This window comes from Malania oleifera, chromosome 11 (assembly GCF_029873635.1).
Source record: "Malania oleifera isolate guangnan ecotype guangnan chromosome 11, ASM2987363v1, whole genome shotgun sequence".
Lineage (NCBI taxonomy): Eukaryota > Viridiplantae > Streptophyta > Magnoliopsida > Santalales > Ximeniaceae > Malania > Malania oleifera.
In genome coordinates, this window is record NC_080427.1 from 75,781,555 (window position 1) to 75,789,169 (window position 7,615).

Below are 7,615 nucleotides of genomic sequence, written 5' to 3' on the forward strand. Positions count from 1 at the left end.
TGCAATATGAAGATGGGATTTTCTCTTCAGAAGTTAAAGGAAAGAAAATACTGCTGAATTCTGAAATATTATCTCCCGTTTTCAAAATTACTCCAGGAGAATTTAATTGTCCTATGTTTGCTCAATCTTGGATCCTTGAACAAGGCTTTACTCCTGAAGCTTTTCTTCCATTAATCATGACAAATGAACCTATCTATTTTGCACCTCCTCCATTGAATAAGCAATTGAATTTAAAAGGTTAGATTCTCCATAAACTAGTTTCAAACAATATCATACCAAAACAAGGCTCTTTTGATCATCTTTCTTATATCGAATGCTTTGTTCTTTGGTGTTTGCTTAAAGGCAAGAAACTAGACTTGGCTAGTTTAATTGTTAGGTGGATGTGGACCAAGTTAGAATCTAATCAAGTTATTCTTCCTTATGGAGGAATTCTCACTCTTCTCTTTACTCACCTTAACAATACCAATATCTCTGAGTTTTTCATAAAAAGAACTCGATATGATCCTTTTTAATGAAACTTCTCTCAAGCAAATGGGATATGATAAGGGACGTTCTGGATGGTATTTGAAAGCTGCAAGGACTACACATGCACCACCTGCATTTGTAGCAGCTTCAGCTTCAGCCTCAGCCTCTGCACCAGTATCAACAGCTGCTCAATCCTCTTCCACACAAGAATTTGGTTCATCTCCAGAAACACCTTCTTGGTTCTTATCTTTTCAACAAGATTTCTCTTATTTTTATTATGAAGTGCGCACTGGTCTTCAAAATATCAAAGAAAAGGTCACATCACTTGACAAATGGGTCACTCATATAGAAAAGTTCATGCCAAATCCTTAAAGAGCAGTGATCCCATGGATATTAGCTCTACTCCTCAGGGTGGAAATGATGATGATGATGATAATGACTCTACAAAAAAAGAAGGAAATTCAGAAGAAGAAGGTGATGAAGAGAATACTGAAGAAGAAGGGACTCGAGAAGAAGGAGAAGAAGAAGAAGAGAAAGGAGATGGTTTTGAAGAAGAAGACTAGGAAAGCTAGAAGTTCTCTAGTTTAGGTTTCTATGTAACTTTTTGTTTAAAAGAATCACAATTTATGCAATTCAAATTGTCTGTAATCTTGCTATAAAGTAGCTTTTTGTTGTATTTCTGTTTTTATGTGGGAACATATGAAACTTTTATGTATTGCTACTTTGTACTGATTACCTTTTGATTTTAAGAATGACTTTTTAATGGTTCTTTATAACTCTTGACACTCTTTTTGACTAATGACAAAGGGGGAGAGAGTGTTACGTAAAGATAAAATATATATTTTGATTAACTACAAAATGAGAACTTGATGAATTACATGAGAACTTGGAACTTGGAACTACAAAATGAAAACTTGATGAACCACATGTTGATGTGAACAAATGGATGAATATATATGACACATGTGAACTTAAATTGATGTGGATATTTGAAAGTATTTCTATGGTTTGCACTTCCTATGACTCGCAACATATATGGAACACATGATAAAATTTTCTATGGCTTATAGCAAGGGGGAGAACTTTATTTTTATGTGGACTTGTTTATTAATGTTAATAGTAAGGGGGAGTACATCATTTTTAAATCTTTATCTTTACTCCTTGTTTGTCATTATCAAAAAGGGGGAGATTGTTGGTCTAACAAGATCTTTCAATCGGTTTTGGTGATAACAAACAAAGGATTATTTAACTTGAAAAGATTGAGTTTTGAGTTTCAGGAAATATGGATCAAGTGTGGTTCAAAGCAAGGTTCAAATATAGCTCAAGTATGGTTTAAGAGATGATCAAGTATGAAGATAACTTCTCAAAGATCCAAAGAAAGTCTAACATATTTGAAGCTCAAGCAAATTATTCAAAAGAATCTCAAGAGCAAAGAGAACTCAAGCATGAAGGCTTAGGAAACATATTTGTAAGTATTTCGAAGGCCAAAATATCATTTGAAATATGTTTTGAAGCTTTTTCTAAGAGATTATAAAGATTTAAGTACCTATTTAAGTATATTGAATTAAGTTTTTATAAAGGTCATAAGAGAGCAAAACAGTTTTAAAGAAAGACATTTTATAAAACAGATTTTTAATAGCTCAGATGACTGAACTTTTCAGTTCAGATGATTGAAGTAGAGACTTCAGATGACTGAAATTTAAGTTCAGACATTTGAAGAATTACTTCAGACATCTGAAGATTAAGTACAGATGTCTAAAGAATTTATAAAACAAGACAGAGAGTTGCAGTAGCAGTTCAGACGTCTGAACTCGTGACTTCAGACATTTGAACCTGTGACCTTAGACATCTGAACCCTGACTTCAGTCTGAACTCGTGACTTCAGACATTTGAACCTGTGACCTTAGACATCTGAACCCTGACTTCAGACATCTGACCCTGTATCCAATTCTATTTTAAAGGGGTTTCAAGAACTTCAGACGTTTGACCTCGAATCTTTAGACGTCTGAACACTGTTCAACGGGCAAAAATTTTAAAACTTTTATTTCTAAATTATAGCCATTTGAACCCCAAATTTTCTAACAACTTGGGAAACTCTTTAAGGAAACTCTTGCAACAAGGAAACCTACTTGGAAGCCTATAAATACATGGTTCTTGTGAATCAAAAATTATACAAAGCACTGATAATCTTTCAAAGCTCTCTTGCTCTCAATCTCTTTTGATATAATCTCTTGCAAAGATGAAAGTACTATTGTTATGATATTCTTGCTCATCAAATCCTGAAGAATTACTGATTTCTCATGTGGAGAAAAGGATTTTGGTGAATTCTTTGAAAAGCTTCAAAAGTTTATTTCATTCTTCATATTTTATCTTTTGAAGTACATAGTTTTGATTTGTACTAATATGCTCTTTGTGTGAGCTTCTCTTGTACACCAGCTTTTGATATTTCTCTTGTAGATTTTGGATAATACCAGGCTGTTGGATTGTTGACCAAACAAGGGCATATTGTTTGGAGAAGGCGGGCTCTAGCCTTGGGCAAAGGAGTGGTTGTAAATAGGTGTTGTTCCACCTAGTAACGAAACTACTATAGTGGAACCCTTCAGTGTTTTGCCAAGGGCGAGGACGTAGGCTGTGTTGAAGCTGAACCTTGTAAAAAATCTTGTGTCTTTCTCTCTACTTTACATACTATACTTGCTGTGTTGTATGATTTAAAAGGTGTAGGTCACAGGTTTCAAAGAGAAAGAAACAAAGACTCTTGGTATTTAGAAAGTACGTTTCGATTAACCGTTTGCGGAAACCCAAAAGGGAGTACGTTGGTTAATCTATGGAAATCTTAATCAAGAGAAGTGCATACTAAAAGCTTATTCAAAGAAGGTGATAAACATCCACTCAACAAAAGAAAAAATATTCTTGATTGAGTGATTGAATTGTTTTAGCTTTATTGATTGTCTTGTTCATTTAAATTACAAGTATTCTAAAGTGTGGTTATCAGTTATCAGTTGTGCTTTCTTTAGTATCTTAAGCAAAAGATAAAAATTATCAAAATAAAAAAGATTCCAATTCACCCCCCCTCTTGGGAAGCTATTCCTAATTTCATTATTCTTAACAGTTACTTTATTTATTTCTCTATAGTCTATACACATCCTCATCATCCCGTCTTTCTTCTTTACGAATAGAACTGGTGCTCCCCAGGATGATACATTAGGTCTGATAAAATCTTTATTTAATAAGTCTTATAACTAATCTTTTAACTCTCTCAATTTTGGAGGAGCCATTATGTAGGGAGCTTTAGAAATTGGTGCTGTCCCTGGAAGTAACTCAATGGAAAAGTCAATCTCACGGTTGGGAGGTAATCCGGGTAGCTCATTTAGAAAGATATCTAAAAATTTTCTCACCACTAGAAAATCATTAAACTTCAATTCTTTCTCTGGCACTTCCTTTGCATAGGATATATGCCCTTGACATCTGTCCAAGAGTAGCCTCCTCACTTGAATGGCTGACACTAGCTATGGCGAGGAATGCACGCGCGACCCCATAAATCTAAACTCCTACTCTCCAGGAGGTTTGAATATCACCTCTTTCTGATGACAGTCGATGCTGGCATAATTAGCAGCTAACCAGTCCATTCCCAATATCATATCAAATCCATGCATGTCTTACACTACTAGGTTAGTTGATAATACTCTCCCTTGAATATCTATTGGATAGCCTCTGAGCACCCTTCGACACCTCACTACTGATCCTGTTGGAGTAGCTACTGATAACTCGGTGTTTAACAACTGTGTTTCTACCCTTCATAATTTGACGTACCCACAGACACAAATAAGTGTGCAGCCTCTGAATCAAATAAAACAATAGCTTTATTTGAAAGTGTACTAATAGTACTTATCACCACATCGCCAGCTTTCTGAGCATCTCCTAGTGTTAGTGCATAGACCTGCGTTTGCGCACTCGGCACTCTCCCATGTGTCTTTTACTACAACTGGGACAAACAGGATAAGTTTGCTCGCCTTGTATGTAACGCCCCAACCTGGGTCTACCAGGGAGCACTGCGTGTCTCCTCCTCCACCTAGACTAGACAATAGGGGGGCAGGCCTTATCGGACTAACGACTGGCCCCACAGACCAACATGTGTCCTTTTCAGTGTGTTTTGTCCTCACTCACACATTTACTGAGAAAACTTCCCAGAAGGTCACCGATCCTAAGATTACTCTAAGCGAAGCACGCTTAACTGTGAAGTTCTTATGGGAAGGCTCCTGAAAAGAAAGGTGCACCTTGTTGATATGGGTAGTAACATCAATTCTTTTTAAGCCTTTCTTCCACGAGGTATCACATTCTCCCCGGAGACATCCGATAAAATTGGAACGATACAGAGAAGATTAGCATGGCCCCTACGCAAGGATCACACGCACAAATTGAGAAGTGGTCCAAATTTTTGTAATGTGATACCCCATAGAAGAAAGAATTAAAAGGATGAGATGTTACTACCCATATCAACAAGGTGCACCTTTCTTTTCGAGAGCCTTCCTATAAGAACTCTATTGTTAAGCGTGCTTGGCTTGGAGTAATCTTGGGATGGCTAACCTTTTGGGAAGTTTTTTGAGGAAATGTGTGAGTGAGGACAAAACACGCTGAAAGGACACATGTTGGTTTGTGGGGTCAGTCATTAGTTCGATAAGGCCCACCCCCTATTGTCTGGTCCAGGTGGAGGAGGAGAGACGTAGTGCTCCCTGACAAACCCAAGTTGGGGCGTTACAAATGGTATCAGAGCAATTACCCAATCGGAAGTGTGATGAAATTCACATTGCTTGGGTTTGAAAATGTGGGTTTGCAATGAGGATGTTGCGTTCTGCAAGTGGAGGAGAATGTGATACCCCGTGAAAGAAATACTTAAAATAATTAGATGTTACTACCCATGTTAGCAAGGTGCGTGCATCTTTCTTTTTGGGAGTCTTCCCATAAAAACTCCACGATTAAGCGTGCTTGGCTTGGAGTAATCTTGGGATGGTTGACCTTTTGGGAAGTTCTCTTAGGAAGTGTGTGAGTAAGGACAAAACACACTGAATAGAACATGTATTGGTTTGTGGGGCCAGTCATTAGTCTAATAAGACTCGCCCCTTGTTGTTTGGTCCAGGTGGAGTGTAGTGCTCCCTGGTAGACCCAGGTTGGGTTTTTACACTGCATCTCTCAACTCCCTGCCTCGTGCCTCTGTCCTCCATTGTATCCACCTTTCCTCCATAGGTCTCGGCTAGAACCCGCCTGAGATCTAGGAGGTGTGGGTCTCTTCCTCTAGCCCTACATCTCAGCACCCCTCTGCCTGCTCGCTTCAGCCACGAAGGCCCTATCTACCAGCTCTACAAAATCCTGTACTTTCAACACCGTCACCTATTCATAAATTTCTTGCCTTGGACCTCTCTCAAATTTCTTTACTTTCTTTGCTGCATCCAAGACTATGTACGGGGCAAAAATGACAGTTCAATAAATTTTGCCACATACTACTGGACTGTCTGATGCCCCTGAGTCAGGTTCAAGATTTCCGCCACTTTTGCTTCTCTAGTGGTGGTAGGAAAATATCTATCGAAGAATAACTCTTTAAGTCGACTCATGGCCAACCACCAACGCTCAGCCTCCCCTGTCAGTCTGAAGGTGGCGTATAAAACTCTTTGCTCATCGGTGCACTGTAGTACAATTAGTATCTTATCCATTTCCTGCTCCTAGTTCTTTGCTACAATCGGGACCCTACTTCCTAAAAAAGCTGGAGGCTTCATTTTGGTAAACTATTCTATAGTGCAACCCTAGCCTACTGATGGGCCTCCCTACTCCCTAGAGCTTCGTGCAATCTTAGCCATAACCTACTAATCTACACTACGCAGAACTGCATTTAAAATCACAGCCTATACTAAAGGGCCCTGCACCATCATTACCACTGGCATGAGCATTGCTACCCCTAGGGTCCATCTTGAAAAGAAAATAAACATAGTATGAGGACTCTCTCTTCATAACATAACTATTATATTTATCTAACTGAAATCTCATATCATTAATTAACCTAACATCCTTATTTTTTGATTTAAGATTCAGTTCAGCAATTTAGAAACACAACTCGATAATAGTTTACCATGATTTTCTTGAAATCGTCACCCCAGGAAAGACACAAAAACCACTACGGAAATCTTGCTTCCCAATTGTGGAACAGAACCCTAAATCCTCATCTTAATTTCCCAACATCGACTCACTAAAATTATGATCTACCACATTTGCTATCCTTTCCAAATTTTATTCCTATACTCTGGTATTGTTTCTACTATGCACTAAAGTCTATAGAACCTAGCAACCTAAGCTTTGATACCAAACTATAACGACCCCAAATTTCTATTATAATAATAATAATAATAATAGAACTCTGATACCATAAACATAATCAAAATCAACCCGGACCTCAAGGGAACCGGGGATACACCTGTTTATAAATGCATGACAACTATGCAACGTAAACCTTAATATACTTAACCTTATATACAATACTAGAGTTTTACTTTTTCCAATACATACATATATATATACACATCCCAAAACATACCATAAATCCTAGAGTCATACGCAAAAATCCATCCTGATCCCAACTCAACTACTTACCCTGCAATTGGGGTAGTACCAACGACCTCCTCTATTTCGGAGCTCGCTCCACTCATCTGTCAGGGTTTCCTAAAATGTTTGTAATGTTGGGGTGAAACACCTCTCAATAAGGGAGATAAATTAATATTAGTGTGTGGCAACATAAGTATTATTGTGTTATAAACATATACTGTACATGATAAACTGTATCTGATAAGTAAGGAAATTCTGTACGCAACTTAACTTGCATTTGACAAATCTGGTAAAACTATTTTGTATAAAATCTGAATAAAAAATAATTCATCATAACATATTGCATCATACTAAGTTTCTATATACATACAAATCATCTGTTATATCTGTATATTACTGAAATCATACCCTGGATGGATAACTAATTGACGTCATATATTACCCCCACATGACTAGGTTGTGCAGCCTGTAGGCGGGACCTTGCAATGGTTGGCCTACCACGCTAAGCCAAAGCTGATTAGTCTGTAAGTACGATTGACCTGCCCAGCTTAGACCGGATTGC

General features: G+C 37.7%; 1 non-coding gene across 1 annotated transcript; it reads left to right on the forward strand.

Annotated features, from left to right (window-relative positions):
- The first annotated feature begins 4,799 nt into the window (after window positions 1-4,799).
- On the forward strand, window positions 4,800-4,902 carry LOC131143626 (U6 spliceosomal RNA). The gene has a single exon (XR_009133611.1). It is a non-coding gene; the product is annotated as a U6 spliceosomal RNA (small nuclear RNA).
- The last annotated feature ends 2,713 nt before the right edge of the window (window positions 4,903-7,615 follow it).